The sequence below is a fragment of the Pseudonaja textilis genome, chromosome Z (assembly GCF_049901715.1).
Source record: "Pseudonaja textilis isolate UNSWEBS1 chromosome Z, rPseTex1.2, whole genome shotgun sequence".
In the NCBI taxonomy this organism is placed as follows: domain Eukaryota; kingdom Metazoa; phylum Chordata; class Lepidosauria; order Squamata; family Elapidae; genus Pseudonaja; species Pseudonaja textilis.
Window position 1 is genome coordinate 74,932,877 of NC_142008.1, and position 23,345 is coordinate 74,956,221.

At 36.2% G+C, this 23,345-nt stretch overlaps 1 protein-coding gene across 1 annotated transcript in view; it reads left to right on the forward strand.

Annotated features, from left to right (window-relative positions):
* The window catches only part of CNTNAP2 (contactin associated protein 2), an 850,526-nt gene that overhangs the window by 396,968 nt on the left and 430,213 nt on the right, over nucleotides 1-23,345 (forward strand). The window lies entirely within an intron of this gene.

A 23,345-nucleotide genomic window follows, 5' to 3' on the forward strand; every position in this document is an offset into this window, starting at 1 on the left:
TCCCAAGAGAAAAATGCAGCTGCCTTAAAGAATTGCAGACAGGTGCAACATTCCTTTCTCTGTGCTCTCCAAAATATTTTTTTTGCATTTGAATCCAAAATGCAGTGGTACAGTACAAGGTACAATTAAAAATACACAATCAAGAAATGTTATTTGAAATAGATGCTTTGTAAACTTATCTGTGGCAAGTCTTCCCAGCCACTGTTTTACAACAGCATTTACAACAAGAAATAGCTATCAGAATCCAAATATAGAGTTCCAATTTTAGGTGACATTTATGGCTGCTTATTCCGTTTCTACTAGTAGTAAATAAATGAGTAAGAAACCATCATTTTTATAATTATTCCTGAAGTAGAAGAAACAATTACCATATTTTTTGCTCCATAAGACGCTCCAGACCGTAAGACACACATTAGCAAGGAAAATGGCGGGGGGGAAGGATCTGCCTCTGTCTCCCAGCATCCATCAGTATTTATCTGGCTAGCATCCTTGCACTAAACAGCCTGGTCAGTTTCAGCACATTATCGCAGCCTGATTTAGCATGAACAGCTGATAGGTAGTTGGATCGGCTTCCCAGAATACTACCGATTATCTGTTCCTGTCCTATTGCGGTCTCTGCATATCTCATTTTCTGCCTCCGCATGCCCCATTTTCTGCCTCCGCACATCCCATTTCTGGCTCATTCCAGGCAGCACAGATCATTGCTGCCACCTGTCACCACCAATTTCCACTGCCACTTATCACCATCAATCACTATCACTGCCTATTGCTGTTGCTATTTGGTGGTGGCAAATGGTGGTGGTGATTGGCAGCGATCAGTGGCGCTAGCAGAGATCAGTGGCAACAATAGGCAGAAGCAATCCCTGCCATTGGAATGGGTCAAAACAGGATACATGGGTTGCTTCTACTTAAGAATAGCAAGTTCAAGCCTCTCCATTGACAACAACTATTTATTTACTCAGGCTCCTGATTTGAAACCTTTATGGACTTGAATTAGTTGATGATCCTTCTACAATGTTTGGACTCTTACACTTTGCTTGATATATCTCTGCTGTTTTGGATTTGGAGGTCTCAAGTATATACCCACTTCTCTATGTATTTGTGGGTGAGTGGAAAAATGGATCCTTCATTTGAGTTAATTTCTATCTCAGTAGGTAAAACCGTAGTTTTGGGATGCTAAAGTTTTTGTTTTTTTCCACCCAAATAGTTTGGACTACATAGTGTTATTTTTACTTTGCGTATTGTAAAATAATGATCTTGGTGGTTTATCTTTTTTAACATGCAACAGATATCATCAATGTCACCTTCTTCTCTATCCTTATGCTAGTAATACATATGGTTTTACCTTTGGGATAAGAGAACTGCAGGATATTTAGATTCTAATCCTAATTGTAATTGCTATTGCAATATCAAATTAATGAGGCCATATGACTAATTTGAAGATCAATTTCTTTTTCCAGGTAAGAAATAATTAACAGAATTTAAATAATTTTATTCTTTAATTTGGCTTTGGGAGAAATTGGAATATAATAGTTTTGGAAGTAACGAAGTGGAGAACATTTTTAAGAAGAAAATATTGATTTATAGGAAAAAATATTTTATTTTTGGAATATTAAATGCTATCAGCTTATTTTTTAGTTTTGCTGAAGTATATTTAATCCCAATTGTTTATTGAAGAATAAGTTAATTGCCATTTTTCATTCATTCCTCTGAACAAGTTTGCATATTTTGGATTCAAATACATACTTTGATACTGAGGATTTTAGAGACTAGTATTCAATTGAAACCAAAAATTTTCTTTCACAATTAATGGATAAACTATTTTTAAAAATCTGTGGAGGATTTTTTCTTCAGTATATAGTTACTGTGGCAAGATTATTATATGCGCAGAAATGAAAAGATTTAATACAACCCATTGTGGATAAATCGTTGGTGAAAGTTTGCTGAATTGGATAAAGTAACTTTTTTGGTTAAAGAAGAGACATTATCTTACATTTATTTTGTTTTGTTTTTTAAAGGTTGTCTCATTTGCAAGGACAGAAAAACGTATAGAGGAACTGTAGATGGTATTGATATAAACTAAATTTAGCTATATTTCCTCTTCTTTTAATCAGATATCCTTATTTTCTTTTTTTTCTAATATTCTTTACCCCAAAGAACAAGTGCTGTAGCATAATGAGTATTTTAGTTCTGTGTATTATGTCAGATCCGTGTATCTGCCATCTTCAATGGAAAAAGAAGGGGAGGAAGTTGGTGCAAGTAATCCTTTTTGATGTAACCTGAATATATTAAATCTTATATTGAATCTGTATAACTTGCACATGATATACAACTGGAGGACTGGAGCCAGATGGCTAGAAACTTGTCACCTCTTGGAGGGATAGCAAGAGGAGAAGGGACCATAAAAATTCCAGCTCTGGAAGATAATCCCTGGGAAACTCTTCTAAGATAGTTCCCAGAAAAGGGGAGGGGGGAATTAACATGTTGGTTCTTTGTTTGACAAAATCCACATCTAAATAAGGGGAGGGGTTCTAACTGCCTTTATCTGTCACTGTATGCCTGGAAGCATCTTAGATTCTGCTTTGAATAATACTGGAATCATTTCCTTTCAATAAAGAATTCCTTTTGAAGTGCCTAGCTTTCAGAAGTTCATTCTTTTTCAGTTGAAGGGGAAAAAAATCCATTGCTTGCTATTCCAGCTAGATTACTATCTTTTTTGATGAAACCCATCTAAATGTATTAAAAATTATCTATCTTCCTTTCAAGTCATGTACAGTAGTTGTGAGCTGTCTACTTTGGAATTTGCAGAATAGGAAGCCTTCAAACTGTTATTTTCCCTTTAACACATTTGTTCATTCATGGGCTTGAACCCAAAGGCCTTTCTGTTAATGAACTAGCCTTCAAAGTTAAGCAGCTTGTGAAACTTTGAATCTCTAGTTGAACATTTATCCATATTTATTCCAACTAGTTTATGAAGCGGCAGAGAACAGGACCTGTATTGTAGAATGGTTCCTAGAGAATAAGCGCTCTTGCAGTTCTTTCATTTTAGCAGAGCTTTGGTAATATAAAATGTATTTTCTAAGGTCTAGGTTCTTAAAAAAAACAAAACAGCACAATGAGACAGCTTCACTTAGGCTGATGGGAGGTTTAAATCAGATCATTAAATCATGAAGAAGCACAGAAATAGCTACAACATATAAGGGGAAGAGCTGTAGCTAAATAGTGGTGTGCATTCCTTACATGCAGAAGTATTCAACTCCAATCTCTAGTGCCTCTAGACTTCTGAAAAATGCTTTTGTCTTACATCTTGGAAATTGATCTCAGTCAGCATATACAGTTAGTGGTCTGATCTGGTCTAGGCAGCTTCCTTTCCTTGTTAAAAGTAGGGGTTGTGTGGTTGTTGTTTTTTGTTTTTGTTTTTTGTTTTTGCATTTACAGGAACCTTAATTCCTTGGTTTTGCTTTTTCTCCTGGAACACAAGGAATTTTTACCAAGTGTTGAAAGACTAATTCAAAAGCTGAGTCTTAATGTGCAAGTTCTAAAAGGTTCTTTCTTATATTTGAATTAACTATTCTCTATACAAATTATATTTTTATACTAGTTCCACCTCACATTCACCCATGCTTAAATCCATTTTCTGATGTACATAATAAATTAAGTTGGCTCTATACTACAGACAATATACTTTCCTTTCATATCAGTCTGCTGAGCAACAAATGAACTTAACACATATCCAGACCATCAGTGGTGGGATTCAAAAAAAATTACTACCAGTTTTGTGGGTGTGGTTTGGTGGGTGTGGTGTAGCTTGGTGAGAGTGGTTTGGTGGGCATGGCAGGGGAAGGTTACTATAAAATCTCAATTCCCTCCCCATTCCTGGGGGAAGATTACTCCAAAATCCCATTCCCTCCACACCCTACTAATCTGCTTTCCAGCGCTGTTCTTCAGTGCAGGGCAACTAAAGAAGACCCAGCCAATCAGCTGGGACTCGGGAAGCAGAGAATAGATGGGGGCAGTGTCGGGCTCCAATCCCAACAATTTCTTGAGGTGCGGAACTCCATTCCAGTTGTATCCCTCCTTTCCGACGTCCTGCTGTGCGGAGCAGAGTCGGCATTGCGGCTCTTTGCCTGGCTGCCGCATTTCACCTTCAGGCTGGCATTCTACACTTCCCTGGCATCCTTCATGTCCCCGGCGGTTCCGGCGGTTCCGTTTCCCTCGGCAGCTCCATTTTCCTGACGATGTCCTGTGCGCCATTTCTCCCCGATGGTGGCCTCATGCAGTGTTCAGATTCCCTGCTGTGGTCTTGCTGGAGGAAGGGGTGGAGCCGTGCTGGCTGTTGCAGGCTGTTCTAAAGACAGACTTGTATCTTTAAGGCAGGGTTGGAGAATTGTATCTTTAAGGCAGGGTTGGAGTGTAGAGGGAGTGATTAGGCAAGGGGTGGAGGCATTTGAGGGTGATTGCAGGACACGTGGGTGTAATGCCAGGGTGAATTATGTGATTATTGGGTCAAGTAGGTGTAATGATAGGGTTGTTATACATCAATTGGAGCAAGTAGCTGTAATAACAGAGTTATGTGTTAATTGGGGTGTGTGGATTGAATCACAGGGTTATACTGTGTTAATTAGGGGGAGGAGGGTATAAGTTCAGCATGGAGAGGTGATTGCTCTCAATGCTGACTTTGAACAAATCCTTGTTACTGTTACAACTGAATGTCATCTGGAAATCCTACATTAAACCTTATCATCGTGTTTCTCTTCACTGCGAGTAGCATGATTTCTGGTAAATGTGTCCAGTGCAGGGCCAGTCAGAGGTGGTATTTGCCGGTTCTCTGAACTACTCAAAATTTCCACTATGGTTCTCCAGAATTGGCCAGAACCTGCTGAATACCACCTCTGAGGACTGTGCATCTTTCTTAAAAACCTGGTTGCAGATTTCTTTCAGTTTTTGTTCTGAATGTTATATCTCTAAATAGAACATAGAATAATAGAGTTGGAAGGAACTTTTGGAGGTTTTCTAGTCAAACTGCCTGCTTGAACAGGAGACCCTATATCATTTCAGACAAATGGTTGTCCAGTATCTTTTTGAAAGTTTCCAGTGATTGAGCATCCACAACTTCTGAAAGCAAGCTAAACTAATAATCCAAATTAAAAAATAAAAATAAACTAATAATCCAAAACGCAAAGGTAATCAGAACTGAAATACAGAATTAAGAAATTTTTATCCTCCTCTAAAGAAATCACATGTCTAACATTTTATTTGAATAACTCTTTCACAACTACTTGGCACCAATTGTGACCCGTTCAGAAGTCCAGTTGCCCCATTCTGACTAGGTGAGTTGCATTTGGAGAACTGACTTCTCTGTGACTCTCTCAGAAGTCTTCAGGGTAATATAGTAAAGAGGAATTTGCATTCAACAAAAATGTCCATATGTATATGAATTTTCAACTACTATATTATGTGTTATCATACTAACATTTCATATGTGTCTAGATTAATAGACAAGAGAATAATTTTGATAAAAGGCAGTGGATTCAATGACTTGTCAGATTTAAGAAGCATCTGCAGCAAATAGTGAAAAAGATTATATTCAGTTATTGCAAGATAGGATTTCTGTGTAAAACAACATGTACATAAAATAGAATGGTTAAATGAAGGATCTTCCACTTATGTTTCACAAAATTTAGAGCAATGTTGATAGACATGCCTAATTATTATCTAGATTTAATTAGAAATTCACATAGCTATTCAGCAGACTCTTACATCATAAAGAAAAATCCAAAATTAAGGATAGATAATCTGAAGTTACAGACAATATAGAGGTTTCTAAATTAATTATATGGCTCTTCAGAGGGTGACTGAAATCCACTTTGGAGGTTCTATGTGGAAGTAATTGAATATACATGAACATGAAATAATAAACGTTGTGACTGAAAACTGAACTCTTGCCATGGTCAGATGCAGGGAAACAGAAATGACAGTTGGAGCTGATCAAGAGGTATGTTTATTTCTGCTAACCTATAGCAGGAATATTGCTAGACTAAAGCAGTCACTAATAGGGTGCTTTAGTGGTTATTGACACTGAGTATGTCAGTTAGAAAGGTGACAGCTCAGTTTTGAGACCTGAGTGCTGCATAATGGGGTGAGCCCTCATCATCTGGTTTATCCTGCCTTTCATGGGGGCGGTTTCACCTCCCTTCTCCAAAGGCTTCTTCACCTTGTTTTCCAGTAACCCACCCCACTGTGAAAGGCAGACTATGGGGGAATCATTGACAGTGGCCAGACTGCTTGCCCCATTGCCCCTCAGGATCCAATGAGCATGGCAAAAAATAGGCCTGCAATGCTGAAACTGGCACAGAGGCCACCTTCCTGTGAGGGCCCAAGGGGAAAAAGGAATAGCCAAATACAGCCTGTGGAAAAGGCCTTCCCCACAGGTGGGACACAACTATCATGTATGGGTAAGTACAACTATACTATATGTAGCTGCACAGAGCAGTCATGCTCCGGCCTGAATATCTGACCACGTCCATGGGATAGTGGATCAAGATACAGATACGTGTACTGTCATGATGCTGTAGTCTATGCCAGCTCCCATGAAGGAAGGTGCTGCAGAGAAGTGCATCAAGTTATCCTGTGGCAGTTTCCTATTGTAATTTGTCCCATACTGAGATGGCCATGTCAAGAAGGCCACATTGAGATGACCATGGCAACAATGACCATGGCAAAAATATATATTTTAGTTTTGACCAAAAAAAACAGTATTATACCTGCTCCCTAAATATTTCTCAGCTGATGTATGAAAGATATGCAGTACTTACTCTTTAATGTAAATATGAGCCCAAATAAAATACAGCCATTTGCATCTTTTTTCAGAATATCTCATTCCATTCCTCCACTATCTTTGCATTCTGTAGTTTTTCATTTCTTTACAACAGAAATTTTTTATCTGTGAAACATGCTAATTTCCTCTAAGTTATCTTGGAGTTCCTATCCCATTTACATTTTTCCTCCTGAACTTAGTCTATGTAGAGAAATATTAGAAATCCTACACATTTGTCAATACCTAACTTTTTTTGCAGAAATGGTACTCTTTGGGCAATGAAAAATCAATTATTTATTTCACTATCAATATTCAAACTAATACATCTTTACATTAATATAAGTACCCTATATTCTATTGCAATTATGTCAGTGACACTTCACCATACAAGTTCAGGAGTCAGCCTGAAACGAAAAGAATGAAGACTCCCAGAAATGGGCAATTTCCAAGTACCTATTTCATTTGAATTTAAACATATCTGAATCAAGTTATTCTATGTGAAGTTTCTCCATGGAATAGAATTGTTTCCTGGAACTTAAATTAGTATTTCCCCTTTTAATTACTACCATACAATCATTTTCTTGACTTTTCTTCTGTCTCCTCTCTGTCAAAGATAATTAATAAATCAGTTGATGATGCATAGAGCCCAATGAGTTTGATTCTATAAATGTATCATTAATGATTCCTGAAAATAATTAAGAGTGAAGGGAATCTATGTATTAAAAAAGAAGGATTTTAACAGCAAATTCTGGAAATTTATTTGGTAAGAAGTGGATTTGTTAAATGTTTGCAAAAAAAAGTTGCTGTTTTATTCATATACTGTAGTTTAAAATTAAAAATGGGATTTCTATCCTGATGTAAAAATAATAATTTTCTCATAGATGATTATGATGAATCCATGGCAGCTTAGATGAAATTAACTATTGTTATATTATAAAATTAATAAACATGACTAATAGCATTATAGTTTCTATGTGAGGGATCAACCAGGCTCTCATAATAGGAAGCAAATATTTTTGGAGTCCTCTCTGCACTTGATTTTTTGCTTGCAGAAGTTTCACTTCCAGACTAGGTAACATTTCTGTTGCTAAGGAACTGGAGTTGCTCTGTTTATGTTTTTTTTTTCATTTTTAAAAATTTTATTTTTAAATACACATCAAGATCATTATATGAACAGTGAGGTATCTGGGTGTCATTCATTTAAGTACAAATAATAATAGAAATATTAATAATATTTGTTATATTAATCATACTTGTGTAGTTATAGTGTTATTATACATATTTATATCTAAGTGTTTTCCTTCATTGTTTAGTTGTTCAGTATTTTTATGTGCCATCCTAATAACAATCACAATATTGTTCAAACATACATAATACCATTTTTTCAACATTTAATCTTGACATCTAGCTATTACTTTTAGTATGTTATATAAAATATGTATAATAATATTTCCTTTTAATCTTGTTTCTACCTCTAAATAATAATATTCATTATATTAATCATGTTTATGTAATTATGGTATTATTATACATATTTGTATTAGAATATGTTCCTTCATTGTTTAGTTGTTCAGTGTTTTGGTATGCCATTCTAATGACAATCGCAATATTATTCATAATAATACCATCTTTCAACATCTAATCTTTACATCTAGCTATTGCTTTTAGTCTATTATATAATAATATTCTCCCTTAATCTTATTTCTACCTCTATTTTAGCTTTCAATAAAATCAGTCTTATATTAAACAACATTCCCTTTCTAACCATCATCTCTTGTCGGAATTAGTATTTCAATTCTTATTAGTTTTTTAGTTTGCCTCCCAAACTCTTCCCTTGGGTCTTTGTCTCTGTCTACATCTTTCCTATTTAACCCAAATATTTCTCCCATCTCTATTATCTTTTGGTGCCATCTCTCGGGGGTGGGGGTAGGGGTCTGCCCAAGCCCCTATCTTTTCTTTAAAAATGCATTTCCTTTTATCCAATCCCATTTTTGATCCCTTAATATATATTGTCACTGATTTGGTTCATAAGTCCTTGTTGTCTTCTCTTTCTCTTCTTGTTCTTCTTTTTGCTTTATCTGGTCTGTTTTGCCTTCTTGTCTTTCTGTTATTTCCTCTGTTTCCTGCATTTTCTGATCTTTATTTGTTGTCCCTTGTTGAACATTTTCTGATTTCCCCAGAATGTCCTGCATTAAGTCTTTTATATCCCTGTGATTCTTTGTCAAGATATCAGAAATATTTTGAAGCATCAACACCATTTCTTTTTGAAATCCAGTCATCTCCCCCGGTGCAATATTTTGTCTTTTAATAGGACCAAATATTGCTCAATAGCCTGTGTACAAACATGTGTACAAGAGATAGAAATAGAACCTAATGTATGGGCAGATCACAGTCCGATAAAAGTTATATGGAAAGGACAAAAAAAAGAAAATTAAGATGGATGTTGTGTGCTGTCCGGCCAGTGTATGGGAATTAGCTAGTTAGGTAGCAATTGTGAGCTGTCCCCTTAACGGAATGCATCATGGTAATTGACAGAAGTGATTAAGAGACAAAAGAGCAATAAAACACCAGAGCCTGAAGGGTTACCGGCAGAACTTTATAAAAATTTACAAGATACATTACGCCCAGTGATGTTGGAAGTTTATAATGAAGTTCTCCTAGAAGCAAAAATTCCTAACTCGTGGATGGAAGCAAATATTACTCTTATATCGAAAGATGACTCAGATTTAATGCAGATAAAGAACTACAGGACAATATTTTTATTGAATCAGACTATAAAATATACACTTTGATAATAGCAGAAAGATTTAAAAGGGTTTTGAATGAATGTATACATCCAGATCAGGATGGATTTTTGCCAAAGAGGCAGATTAAAAACAATATGAGTACATTAAATACATTGGAGTACTATGAAACACATCCTGGAAAATAAATGGTGTTGATTTTTCTAGACGTGTTAATTGGCAATTTATGCTATTACAATTAAAATATATGGACTTTAAGGAGAGATTTATTAATATGACTAAAACAATCTATCATAAATAATCAGCCAAAGTGATGGTAAATGGAGATATGATGGAGAACTTTGATTTTAAAAAAAAGATACTAGTCAGGGATGTCCACTGTACTATTTATACTGACTCTGGAAGCATTAGCCAGAAATATTTGACAAGATGAAGAAATATAAGGAATGGAAATTAAAAAAAAGAAAAATACAAGCTACAAACATTTGCAGATGACTTGGTCTTTATATTAGAAGACCCGTTAGAAATTGGACTGAAGTTAATTCAAAAGATAGAGGAATATGGGGAAGTTGCTGGATTGAAAATAAATAAAGACAAGACAAAGATTTTAGTTAAAAATCTCAGATAACAAAAAAGAGTGATGATTGAAAGAATTGATATGCAGATAGTCAAAAAAGTGAAGTACTTAGGAATATGGTTAACAAAATGTGCAACAGTTAAAGAGGATAATGATATGAAATTGATGCAACAAATTAAATTAGATTTGAAGAAATGTAAAGATTTTCAATTGTCATTAACTGGAAGAATAGCTATTTGGTAGAATGAATATTCTACCAAGGCTATTATATTTATTTCAAACAATCTCAATAAAAGTGGGGGGAAATATTTTGAGGAATTAAATAAGATAATATTAATATATATTTGGCTAGAGAAAAAAGCAAGAATAGGTTTGAAAACGTTGCAAGAGTCTAAAAAATGAGGGGGCATTGGGTTGCCAGATTGGGAATTATATTACCACACCTTGGTATTAACTTGGGTGAAAATTGATAAATTTGAAGCATAAAAGACTATTAACTTTGGATGGGATAAGACTATTAACTTTATGGAGGATACACCATACTGCTGCAATGTCTGCCATTTGTCCAATATATTCTTTAAAATCTCCAGTGTTGGACCACCAGAGGTTGTATTCAGTAGAGAACCGGTAGTGGAAATTTTGAGTAGTTCAGAGAACCAGCAAAAACCACCTCTGACTGGCCCCACCCCCATCTATTCTCTGCCTCCCAAGTCCCAGCTGATTGACTGGGTCTTCTTTTGTTGCCCTGCACAGGAGAACAGAGTGGAGAAGCAGGTTAGCAGGGTGTGGAGGGAATGGGATTTTGCAGTAACCTTCCCCCAGGAGTGGGGAGGAATTGAGATTTTATAGTATCCTTCCCCTACCACGCCCACCAAGCCACGCCCACAGAACTGGAAGTAAAAAAATTGAATCCCACCAATGTGGGCTACCCACAACTTATGGAGACATATTGTTTCACTGATTAATCATTCTAATTGTCAAGAAATTTCTTAGTTCTAGGTTGGCTTTCTCTGTGATCAGTTTCCATCCGTTGGTTTTTGCCCCGCCTTCAGATTATTTGGATAATATTTTGACCTCCTGGTTTGGTTCTTCTTTAGACTTTCAAGGGCTGCTCTGTTCTCTGCTTTAAGTTTGTTCTGGTTCTGCGTTCTTCTGGTCAGTAGTATGATTGTCTTATGTTTTTATGACTTTTATTCAACTATGGAATATAGTTTAAACTTTCAAAGACTATTTTTATTAGGTCAGGTGCACTTTCCTTTGGCATTTATCATTTCCTAAACAAAATATCCAGGTTACACAAATCTGTGCTCTCCATTTTAGAAGTTAGAAATTATAATAGTTAGTGATGGTGCAAAATACCATTCATTCCTTCAATATTATTTATATGCCAGAAAAACTGGCTTAACTGTTTTGCTTTAGAAGTTGGGACCTCTTGTCCTCTGTAGATTACTTCCAGCTCTCTCGTGTCTTATAATGCTTCCAAAGCTGCAGATTGATAATATGATAACATACAGAACTGGTTTTCGGGTCAAGGAGTAACACAGTGAAATGAAGGAGCAATTTTAATTATTAAGCCAAACTTTTTAAAAGACAATGTTCAAGGATTTGTACCAGCTAAATAATGAATATGTCACGAGCTGTGAATATAGTGCTTAAACGGAATGGAAAATATTTCTTTACTAGATCAGGTGACAGTAATTTAAGAAGCACAGAAACTTCTGCCTGCAAGTTATAAGCCAGCAAATTTCTGTCCAACTTCATCCTTGCTTTCCTGCATTTCTTTGGAAAAGAAATTATATATGGAATAAAGGTTCCCTTCACACATACATGCTAGTCATTCCTGGCTCTAGAGGGCGGTGCTCATCTCTGTTACAAAGCAGAAGGGCCAGCGCTGTCTGAAGACGTCTCTGTGGTCATGTGGCTAGCATGACTAAATACCAAAGATGCACGGAACACTGTGACCTTCCCACTAAAGTGATCCCTATTTTTCTACTTTCGTTTTTACATGCTTTCAAGCTGCTAGGTTGGCAGAAACTGAGACAGGTAACAGGAGCTCACTCCATTACGTGGCATTGGGATTCGAACTGCCAGACTGCCAACCTTTCTGATGACAAGCTCATTGTCTTCGCCACTGAGCCACTACGTCCCATATATATGGGATATATTAGATCAAACTAATCACAAATGTTACGTTTAGAGTATCAATTGTTCATTAAAAAAAGAATGGCTCATAGTGAAAGAAATATAGTACCTGAATCTTGGGGGCATATTAGATTTTTCAGTGCTGAGGTCATGTCTAAACACCAGAGGTGGTATTCAGCCAATTCTCACCTACTCAGGCGAACCAGTAGTAATAATCTGGCGTCGGTCGCCAAACTGGTAGCAACATCTGGCTGGTCACTCCCCCGACCCAGTCACCCAGTTTCCACTCACTCGCTTGCCCCGCCCATCTGATGCTCGCTCACCCCAGTTTAAAGGAGGACTGCTCCTCCACCCTAGCCATGCATTTTTAAGCAGCCACTTGAAAACACATGACTGTGAGTGGAGCAGCGGTCCATTAACCTGCAAAACTGCTCCAAGGCTTGATTCTTCATGGACACTAGAAGTATCACTTCCCCTTGTGAGTAAAGTGCCTGGAGTGAGAGGGAATGAACACTGGGGGAGGGGGGAAAATCCAGCCATGGGGAAGTTTGCAGGAGCTGCAAATACATATCCATTAACCTGCAAAACTTCTCCATTGCTGGATTTGCTTCCCTTTGTGAGTAAAGTGCCTGGAGTGAGAGGGAATGAAGGCTGACAGAGGTGTGTGTGTGTGTGTGTGTGTGTGTGAGAGAGAGAGAGAAAGAAAAAGAAATAGGGAGAGAGGGAGAGAGAGAGAGAGACGGACAGATAGAGAAAACTCTGTGCTATTATTTTTAATTGTTCCATTATTTATCATGTGTTAATATTTTACACTGTCCTACACCTAGAGTGATTCTACTGCCTTTCTTTTGCCCAGGGCTACCACATATTTTTCAGGGTTTACATGCATTCAATGTCTATAGTCCAGAGCATAAAATACATGTGTGTTTAACAGAGTTGAAAGGGAGTTTGGAGGTCTTCTAGTCCAAGCCCCTGGTCAGGCAGGAAAACTCAGGTAGCCAAACTCTGAGTAGAGATCCTGGGAAAGGTGTCAGAATAACAGAATAACACTTAGAAGGGACTTATGGGGGGGACCCTATACCATTTCAGAGAAATGGCTGTCTAGTCTTTTAAAAATTTCCAGTGATTGATCACCCAGAACTTCTGGGGACAAGCAGGTCCACTGGTTAATTTTTCTCAGTGTCAGGAAGTTTCTCCTTAGTTTTAGGTTGCTTATCTCTTTGTTCAATTTCCATCCATTGCTTCTTGTTTGCCTTCTGGTGCTTTGGAAAATATATTGCCCCGCCCCTTCTTTCTGGCAGCCCCTTAAAAGCCTGTTGCTGTCACACTCTTGAGCAAAGCATGTGAGTCATTTTCTCCTTTCAGTGGTCCATGAAAATACACCTATAGTATGTAGATAATAAAAAAAAAAAGTGAACAACATTTTTACAGAACTATAGATAAGTTGAGGCTGGGTGTGACAAGAAATGGCTGGGAAGAGTGAGGCAGCCCTCAACATGAATGACATTAAGTTGGCCACACCCACTCAGTCACATGACTACCAAGCCATGCCCACCAAATAAGCCACATCCACAGAACCGGTAGTAAAAAAATTTGAATCCCACCACTGCTAGACACAGATTTCATTAACAAACTGGTTTATATCAAAATGATGTATTGCATGCCGTTTGGTTAGTATCTATGCTACTTAAAACACAGAATGCTTCACTGCATGTAGAAGATCTGAGCAGGACAGAGTTTAATCTTCAGCAGTTCTTCCTAATAAATTGACTCATAGTATTGGTAGATATATGCAACATGCACATATACTGTAGATAATGAACATTTTAAAATATGGATTACCTCTATGAATTGCAATATGTCACCATATTTGGCAATGTGATAAAATATTTAATGTATTCAGTGAATGATATATTTTATTCAATAATAGTAGCATAATATAATTTAAAGCATTGTGAATGAAGTTGTTATAAAGGTTCTAAATGATAAAAAAAGACAATGTCTTTCTTAAAATAAACACACATTTCATTCTTTATGTGCAAATCTAAATCAGCAATGTCCTTTCAGAAAAATGCTGAGTAAACAAAATTAATAAATCACTGAAGGTCATCTCAAGTGGAATAAAAAAACCATTTTCTTCTTTTTCCCAAAATATGTAGGAATTTTATTAAAGGGGAAATAGCATTGCAGTATTTTTGAAGCCTATAGAATATTTGGAAATTAAGAGTTTATCAATCATAAAAAAGAATATGTTTTTACAGTAAAAAAACTAAAACAAAAATATTCATATAACTTACATTATTTTACATGGATCTTTATTTTACATCGATTCTACTGCTAATTGCACCAACAGTTGTGTCCCAATTTAGTTTGATGAGCATGTAAACAAAAAATATCGCACCTTGTACTTTCTGATTTTATTAAAGCACAATTCTATATGATAAACCTTTCCCATTTTGATGGGCTTTGATCATTATTTTCTCAGGATAACTTTGCAGATATTTTCTTAGTAATGGAAAATATTGCATTTTAAAAAATCTGATTTGATTGTGAAAAAAGTTTTAAAAAAACAACCATATCCCCCAATCTTTGCATCAGAATGAAGTAGTCATCAATTTTCATTCTTTTTCCTCCAAATTTATATGTTTGAGATGGTGATGGAAAGAAGAAAATAAAAGACTGGGAGATGAATGCCCTCCAATTATACTAAAACAAAACAATGATTGTGCATATTTAACTTTTCCTCAAAATTGTTTCTTTTCTTGTCTAACTATAAGGCATTCATATCGGGCATCAATATTTATGTTTACATAACACTGTGGTCTATTAAACGTGCAGTAGCATAATGTCTAAAAATGTACATAGCTTTTTTTTAATCCTTAATTATTAAAAAAATACTAATTGTCATAAATTACATAAATTGTAATCTTCTTGCTGGTGAACAATCTTATAAAAAAACCCTCTGTAATTGCAAAGTAAAATAAAATAAAGAGCAATAAATCAAGGTATTTCTATACCATATAGAAAATGCCAGAGGGAGGGGCAGGATAGAAAGAAGTTAAAACTACCAGGCCTGTCATTCAGTGGCAATAAGTTGTGAGGTATCTAATTATTGTTATTTAGAAACAAAGCATTATATTAACTTTCATTTGCTCATTTCATTAATTCTTTCCAAAATCAAAAATCCATAATTTTAAAGAATTCAGAATTAAAATATTATATTTCCAAACCCTCTGCACTAATTTTTATCCAATTCTCAACTTTCTTTGCAAAAAAAAATCATTATCCCTCACAGGCACATACTGACAAATGTAATAATTATTTTACTTTCTTCTACCCTAAATTTGTTAAGATTCTTTTCACATATATATTCTTTGAATATGAGATATAGTCATAGAAAAAGAACAGTTATGTCTGTAAATATTGTACACTTTTTTCCTACCAATTAAAAAGTATAACCAATATTATTTTAAAAAAAATCAAATCATGAACATGGCTATTTTAAAACTCCTGCGTTATTTTGATTCAAATGGAAAGATCTCATGAATCAAAAGGATCAATCTTCCCAAGTTTCATCACATTGTTAAAATTAAAAATCAGAATTCTCATAGAAATCAAGAAAAAGAATGAAGTTTGGAAACTCACTTCTGATTTGAATCATACATTGAATAAAATAGTCTCCTGCTAGATCCACAAATATTTTTTTATAATTAATGAAATGAAGGTCAAACCAAATATAGATTCATCATGGTCTCCAATAAAGATCATTATACTGGATCATGTGCTAAAAATGTATCATATATTTGTTTTCCTTTTTTTAAATAGAACTCTAAAGCTACTGGGACTTGCAGAAATACAAAGAACCTATATTTAAAAAGGGTACATTTCAGATTGGTATTGACTTGATCTTGCTGCTACAGATCATTGGTTACAATGTACTCTTATCCAAATATGGCAACTATATTTATAGGCTGGCATAAAGTATTCTAAATCATGCTTAATTATTTCCTACATAGCTTCAACTAGAATGAAAAGAATATGCCTCTTTTAAATACTAATTGTGATTTATTGAAACCATAATAGTTGCTATAATCATAACACTTAGCATTTTCGTGCTTCTGTGAGAGACGAAAACATTCACCAATTAATCACCAATCTTCAATTACTGTTTGTTGTTTCATATACAACTGTGAATTAAGAAAGTATTTTATTTTACCTATCATTATTTCCTATTTCTATAACAGATGCCAAAAGGGCAATAAACTGGATTTGGTCTTAATTGTCTGTCTCTTTCTCTGAGAAATACTATAGAAATATTCTTCTGGTGACAGCTGGATCAGTTGTTTTTTTTCTATTGATATAATCTTTGAATTGCCTCAGAACCCCATCCTGACTCCAGGAAAAGGAAAGAGGGGATTAAAGGAGTCCTTTGTGTATTTTACTCCACTGGTGATTACCGACTATAGGGGGCAGTGCTCATCCTCATTTCAAGACTATTGAGTCACTGTTATCCAAAGACATTTTTGCAGTCATGTGTCCAACATGACATTATGAAATGCTGTTACTTTCCCACCAAAGCCTCCAGCCCCTAATTATCTTTGTTGCTCTTCTCTGCACTCTTTCAAGAATCTCAATAACTTTTTATACTGTGGTGACCAAAACTTAATGCAACGTTCCAAATGTAGTCTTACCAAGGATTTATAAAGTGGTGCTAGCATTTCATGTGATCTTGATTGTATCCCTCTGTTAATGCATCCCATGATTGCATTAGCTTTTTTGATGGTGGTGTGATCTGCCAGCAGCCTGTGGAGATGGGAGCAGTCAGACTGTGGGGAGGAACATGGGCCAGTCTGGGAGTCTGGGGTGGTTTCGAACAAGGGTTCTGCGTCCGATATAGAGATGGGCCAGGGCCACCTAGGAGTTATGTGCTGACTCTGGAGCCACCAGAATCTGACAGCAGCAAGGCAGAGGAACAGGGGGAGCCTGTTCCCAGTGCACGCATGCGCAGAGCTGCCAGAAGGCAGAACAGTTAAGACAACAGGGGTGATTTGAGAGTAAGGCTTGGAGGTATTTGGCCCTTCCATAAAACATAAAGGAGGAGCAAAGACACATGAACCTTTGCAGGAAGCAACTTTGTTTGTACTTGTTGGTTTGAAACCTGAAGCTCCATTTTGAATTTGTGCTCCGTTTGGTTTTGAACAACTAATTGGCGATTTAGTCGTTGGCAGCATTTCAAGAAAGATAAAGATGCATGCTTATCAGACTTATCCTGAAGGACTTTGGCAGATTTCTGTGGCACTATTTACAAACTCATTTTGAGACTCATTACAGGCTGTGAATGATTATAATTCATAGCCGTTGAAATAAAACAAAAGGTTTTTGGAATTAACATGTGTTTGTTAATGTCTCAGGAAGCCTTGGTCAGAACAGAGGTGGCTGCAGCAAATTGCTGGCTCATATTTAAGTGATTGTCCATTAGGACTCCAAGATTCATTTCAATTACTACTATTACGGCAGATTCCACCTAATACTTGGGAGTGTGTTGGGGTTAGCTGGCAGCAGGTGCGGACGGTGGAGGAGAGCGAGGACTCAGGATCTGCAACTGGGATGGCATACCTTTTTATGGTACAAGAAGGGTAAATATGGTACGAGAAGGGTAAGATGAATAGCTATTTCCAGAGGCATTACATTAGAAATACATTACTGCTAGTATGGACCAAAACCAAAGAGCAACACTACCTGAAAGTTCCAGTATGGTTATCTATAATGGAGACATGGATATATCCTAATGTTATAAATATGAATAAAACCAAAAGATATATGGACATACTAAATGAAAGGGGAGAACTAAAAACAAAACAAAAACTAAAAAAGTTTAGGGATTGACCTATCATGGTAGCCACAATTGCAGATACAATCCAGACAGTGATGGGATTCAAAAATTTTTTACTACTAGTTCTGTGGGTATGGCTTGGTGGGCATGGCAGGGGAAAGATACTGCAAAATCTCCAGTCAGAGGTGGTATTTACCAGTTCTCTGAACTACTCAAAATTTCCGCTACCGGTTCTCCAGAACTGTTTAGAAACTGCTTAATTCCACCTCTCAATCCAGATAGGAAAAAAATAGGAAGAAGTATGAGTTTTATAACGAACCAAACGAGCTAGATCAGATTCTAATGGAAACATATGAAAAATTAATTAAGAGGAAATACAATTACTTATTAACTATCAAATTGGAGGAAGAACAAGTAAAAGAAGCTATGATAATTTGGGCTAAGAATTTTGGCTATGCAATAGAGTTGGACAGGTGACAGAAATTATGGAATAGATATTATAAGCTTAATGATGTCAACAGCATATAAAGAGAATCTTTATAAAATGTTTTATAGATGGCACTATTCACCTGCAAGAATAGCGAATATGTATAAAAATAATCTGTTAAATGTTGGAAATGTAACAAAACACCAGATTCATATTATCATTTGCGGTGGATGTGTCCCAAAGCAAAAAAATATTGGAAGAAAATTCACATAGGGCTGGAAATTTTGACAAAACAACACATAGACTTGAAACCTGAGACATTCCTGTTGGACATGCTACCAGAAAACTATAATAAAGGTAATACATATTTAATTTTACATATTCTAACAGCAGCCAGTATTGCATATGCACAATACTGGAAAAATGAAGTAACCCCTACAGATGATAATATAATCAAAAAGATTCTAGAATGTGCAGAAATTGATAGGTTAACTCTAATTTTTAAAGAAAAAAAAGATTCAGAATATTTTATAACATGTGTTAGTACATCTAACAGAGGTTAGATGAGTGGATTTATGTGAAAATATGGACTACATGGGAAAGAAAAACTGACTAGTAAATATTTTGATGGTTATATAACTGATGTCAATATGGAAGATAGTATAGTTTCTAATAACGATTGATACTACCTTATATATATTTGTATGTACATGATTATAATGATTGTGATAATGTTCATATTTGGACACCTAGAAAACAAACTGTTCAATATAGAAATGGAATTTGTGATACAAACAATAAAAATATTTATTTTTAAAAAGGCAGATTCCACCTATTCTATTCCTGAATATTTGGTTTTTCTTGCCTAAGTGTACCTTACTTTTCTCACCATTGAATTTCCTTTTGATAAATAGGGCCCAGTGTTTATTGAGAATCTTGAGCCTATCATCTAGGATGTTGGCTATTCCTGCCAGCTTAATGTCATCTGCAAATTTCCCCTTCTATTCCTTCATCTAAATTGTTTATGAAGATATTGAAGAATAGTAGGCCTAATACCGAACCTTGTGATATCCTACTGCAATACTTTTCTTCATGTAGATATAGTTCTATTATGGACTACATGTTGAGTGCAGTCTGTCAGCTAGTTATGAATCCATCTGATGGTGGTGTTGTCTATCCCACATTTTTCTAACTTACTAAGAAGTAGGTTGTGGTCTACTTTGTAAAATGCCTTACTGAAATCCTAGTATACTTTGTCCAAAGCATTTTGCTGGTTCACTAATTAGTCACTTTGTTGAAGGATGAAATCAGATTTGTTTCACATTACCTTTTCCTTTCTTTTTTTTGACAAGCCATGTTGGCTTCTAGTTATAGCTTTGCTTGCTTCCAGGTGTTCCCAGATCTGTTGCTTGATTATCTTTTCTAAGGTCTTCCCAGGTATTGATGTTAGGCTGATAGGTCTGTTGATTCCTGGATCCACCCCCCACACTGCCCTTTCTTTGAACCACATCAACTCTTTTCTAATCCTCTGGTAATTATCCAGCACTCTCTGATCTCTGAAAGACATGGTTCAATGGTTCTGAGATAATATCTGCCAGCTCCTTCAGAACTCTGGGATGTCATCCATCTGGTCCTGGTGATCTGAACTCATCTAGGGTCGGCAGGTATAATTGTACTATTTTCTTGACTGTTTTAATTTGTATTCCTAACTTTTCTTTTATGGTTCTGTTTTTGGTAGGTTGGGCTATTTTTCCCCTTTTGCATGAAGACAGATGCAAAGAATTAATTAAAAAGCTGTTTTCACCCTGCTGCTTATCATTTCCTTGCCTTCTTACCCCTTTAGCAGACGATTGTTTCATTTACTTCTTTTTTTTACATGTTGAAAGAAACTTTAATTAGTTTTGACATTTGTGCACATCTTAGTTCATTCTGAGCTTTATCTTTCCTGATTTCATCTTTGCAAGTTCAGGCTACTTGTTGGTATTCTGCTTTAATCTTTCTATTTTTGTACTTATTCTTTTGTCTTTGAGTTTATTAGAGAGTTCTTTATGTGACCATGCTGGTTTCTTCTTGAATTTCTTGTTTTTCTTTTTCAGTGGTATTGAGCTAGACTGGCCTTTTATAATCACTTTTTTCAGAGTTTTCCAAGCTTCTTGAGTTGTTTTCTCCTTTAAGATTTTCATCTATGGAATCCTTCCCAAACTCTAGGTTTGTTGAAATCAGCTCTTTTAAAATAAAAGGCATTAGTTTGATTTTGTTCTGTTGCTTGTGTCTGGATTTATATTGAATTCCAGTATTTCATGGTCACTTTCCCACAAAGTTCATGCAACTTCAACCTCCACTATCATTTCATCTTTATTAGTAAGAATTAAGTCCAGTATAGCTGACCCTCTAGTTCTTTCCTCTTTTCGATGACAAAGTTGTCAGTTAGGGTAATCTTATTTTAGCATAATGGTAAAATTGCTTTACCATTATGAGATTAATTACCCTCTAACATAGAATAATATTTCTTCTTCTATCAATGTGCTATATGTGTGTATATATACTGCATATGCATTAAGTGCATGTAGTAATTATTGTAGTCTTCATAAAGTTAACAAGGGGCTTTTCATGGAATCGTAGAATCCAAGGGCTGGTATTCTAGTCCAACCCTAAAATTTACAGTTGACCCTGCATTTGCTTCCTATGTTTCCTGTTTTTCTTCTTTTTCATCACTCTCAGACTCATTGTCTGATTTGTTGTGTTGGGGTTTATGCTTTGGGTTTGGTCCTATAAATTGATCTGTTTTCCTCTCCTGTTTGTTGGAACTTAGTTGACAATGTATCATGGCTAGTACAACCATGAAGCTCTTGTATTTTCAGATCCTTCACTTCCTCTTTAAATTTCCACTAAGTAGACATAATCAGCGTTGCATCTTTTTCTTCTTTGTGTCTTGAATTACTAAATTTCTTTGTGTTTTGAATTACCTTTGTCCCTTCAACAATCTGAGATTGTCTAGGCTGGGTGTTGGCAACCCGCGGATCCAGAGCCACATATGGGTCTTTTACCCCTCTACTGTGGCTCACTGCCAACCTGGTATGCGACTGCTCTCCACCCCAAGACACTGGCCCAACCCAGCTGTGGCCAATGCCAACCTCGCTACCACAAGGGCTAGCAGGGTGGGAATGGGATCTGGGAGGAGGATATGATGGAAAGGGGGACAGCCCCAGAACTGAGGAGTGAGTACAAGTGGCTTCCCCAAAGATGACCCTCCTTCTCACAAACCCTCTGGCTGGCTGTTGTGGGGATGGGAGGGCACGTGCGAGTGGGGATGCTTCCTTAAGCAAGCAGCCAGGAGAGTGCGACTGCTTCCTTAAGCAAGCAGCCAGGCTTGGCCAAAGCGCAGCAAAATTGCACGGAATGGGCAGGCTGACTGGCTGATGGGCGGGTGTCTTTGGCAAGGGCACTCTAGCTTTCTCCGAGCCTAATCCCCAGGGTGGCTGGATGTGGTTCAGCAGAGTCAGCCCCTTTTCCCACTGCCCTGAGCTTCTTTATTCCTCTAGATGAGTGAAAGTCCCCCATGCAAGATTTAAAGCCACCCAGTGGACACTTTTCAATGAAATCCGCCGCAGCACTGCTCAGCTGGAGGAATAAAGAAACTCAGGGCAGTGAGAAAAGGGGGCTGGCTCCACAAAAGCTCGCGTGTCCACCCTGGGGATCAGGCTTGGAAAAAGCCAGAGCACCCTCGCCAAAGATGCTCACCTGTCAGCCAGTCAATCCGCCCACTCTGTGTGCCTTCACTGCTCTTTGGCTCAGCCTGGCCACTCATTTGAGGAGGGTATCCCCACTCATGTGTGAGAGAGGCCCTATTTACTTGCTAACCAATTTTTTCTAAATTCCCTGTGAAGTCAACTTGCTTCTCCTTGATGGAGTATCTATATGTAAAAAATGTTGTTCTCTCCTCCCAGCTATTTTTCAGGTTTATATTATCAACCACAAGAATAGACTCTATTTCTAGAGATCACATCTCATGATGGCAGATAATCTATTCATTCTTCATTTTGTCAACCTAAAGTGATAATGATTTTTGTTACTGACCAAGCAGATTTAAAAACTTCATATACTTTGGCCAAGTTATAAGAGTCCCGATTGATTTATAGTGAAACTACTTGATTTAAAATGCTTCTTCTAAAAATGTGTAATAGAATATCAAGGGTTGTATATGTGGCATAACTTTAAGTAAGGACTGTTTTGGTTATTTTTGAAAAAGTGGTTGAAACTAAGAATAAGAAATTATATTTAGATTTATGGACCTTGACTGTGATTTCACCATCAATTGTAATATATTACTATACTGTACCTTGTTCAGCTCAGTTCTATTCCATTTTGCTTTACCTTAATGATTAATTTTTTGTGCTGGTCATAATAAAGATTGTTTGAATGAATGAATGTTTTAGATTTATGTAGAACAATAAACAAAGCTATTATCTATTGTTAAATCAAGTAACTTTCACATAGGTCAAGAGATTTCTTTTCGTGGATATCAGAAATGAAAGACTTTGTGTTATTAATATTTTTTATGCACAAGCTTCTCTGAAACATTTAAACCAAATAGCAAAATATACATATATTAAATTAAACAGACAAAATAGTGGCTTAAATATATATTTAGCTTGTTCATCAGACTTTGTACATGTTCCGTACATTTATGTAGAGATGTTGGCTTTTTTTTTAAATGTCATCCTTATCCAAGAGAAAATTTAGCTGAATTTAAACATTTCTGTAATTCATTTATTTCACGGGGAAAATTAAAGATATTCTTAAAT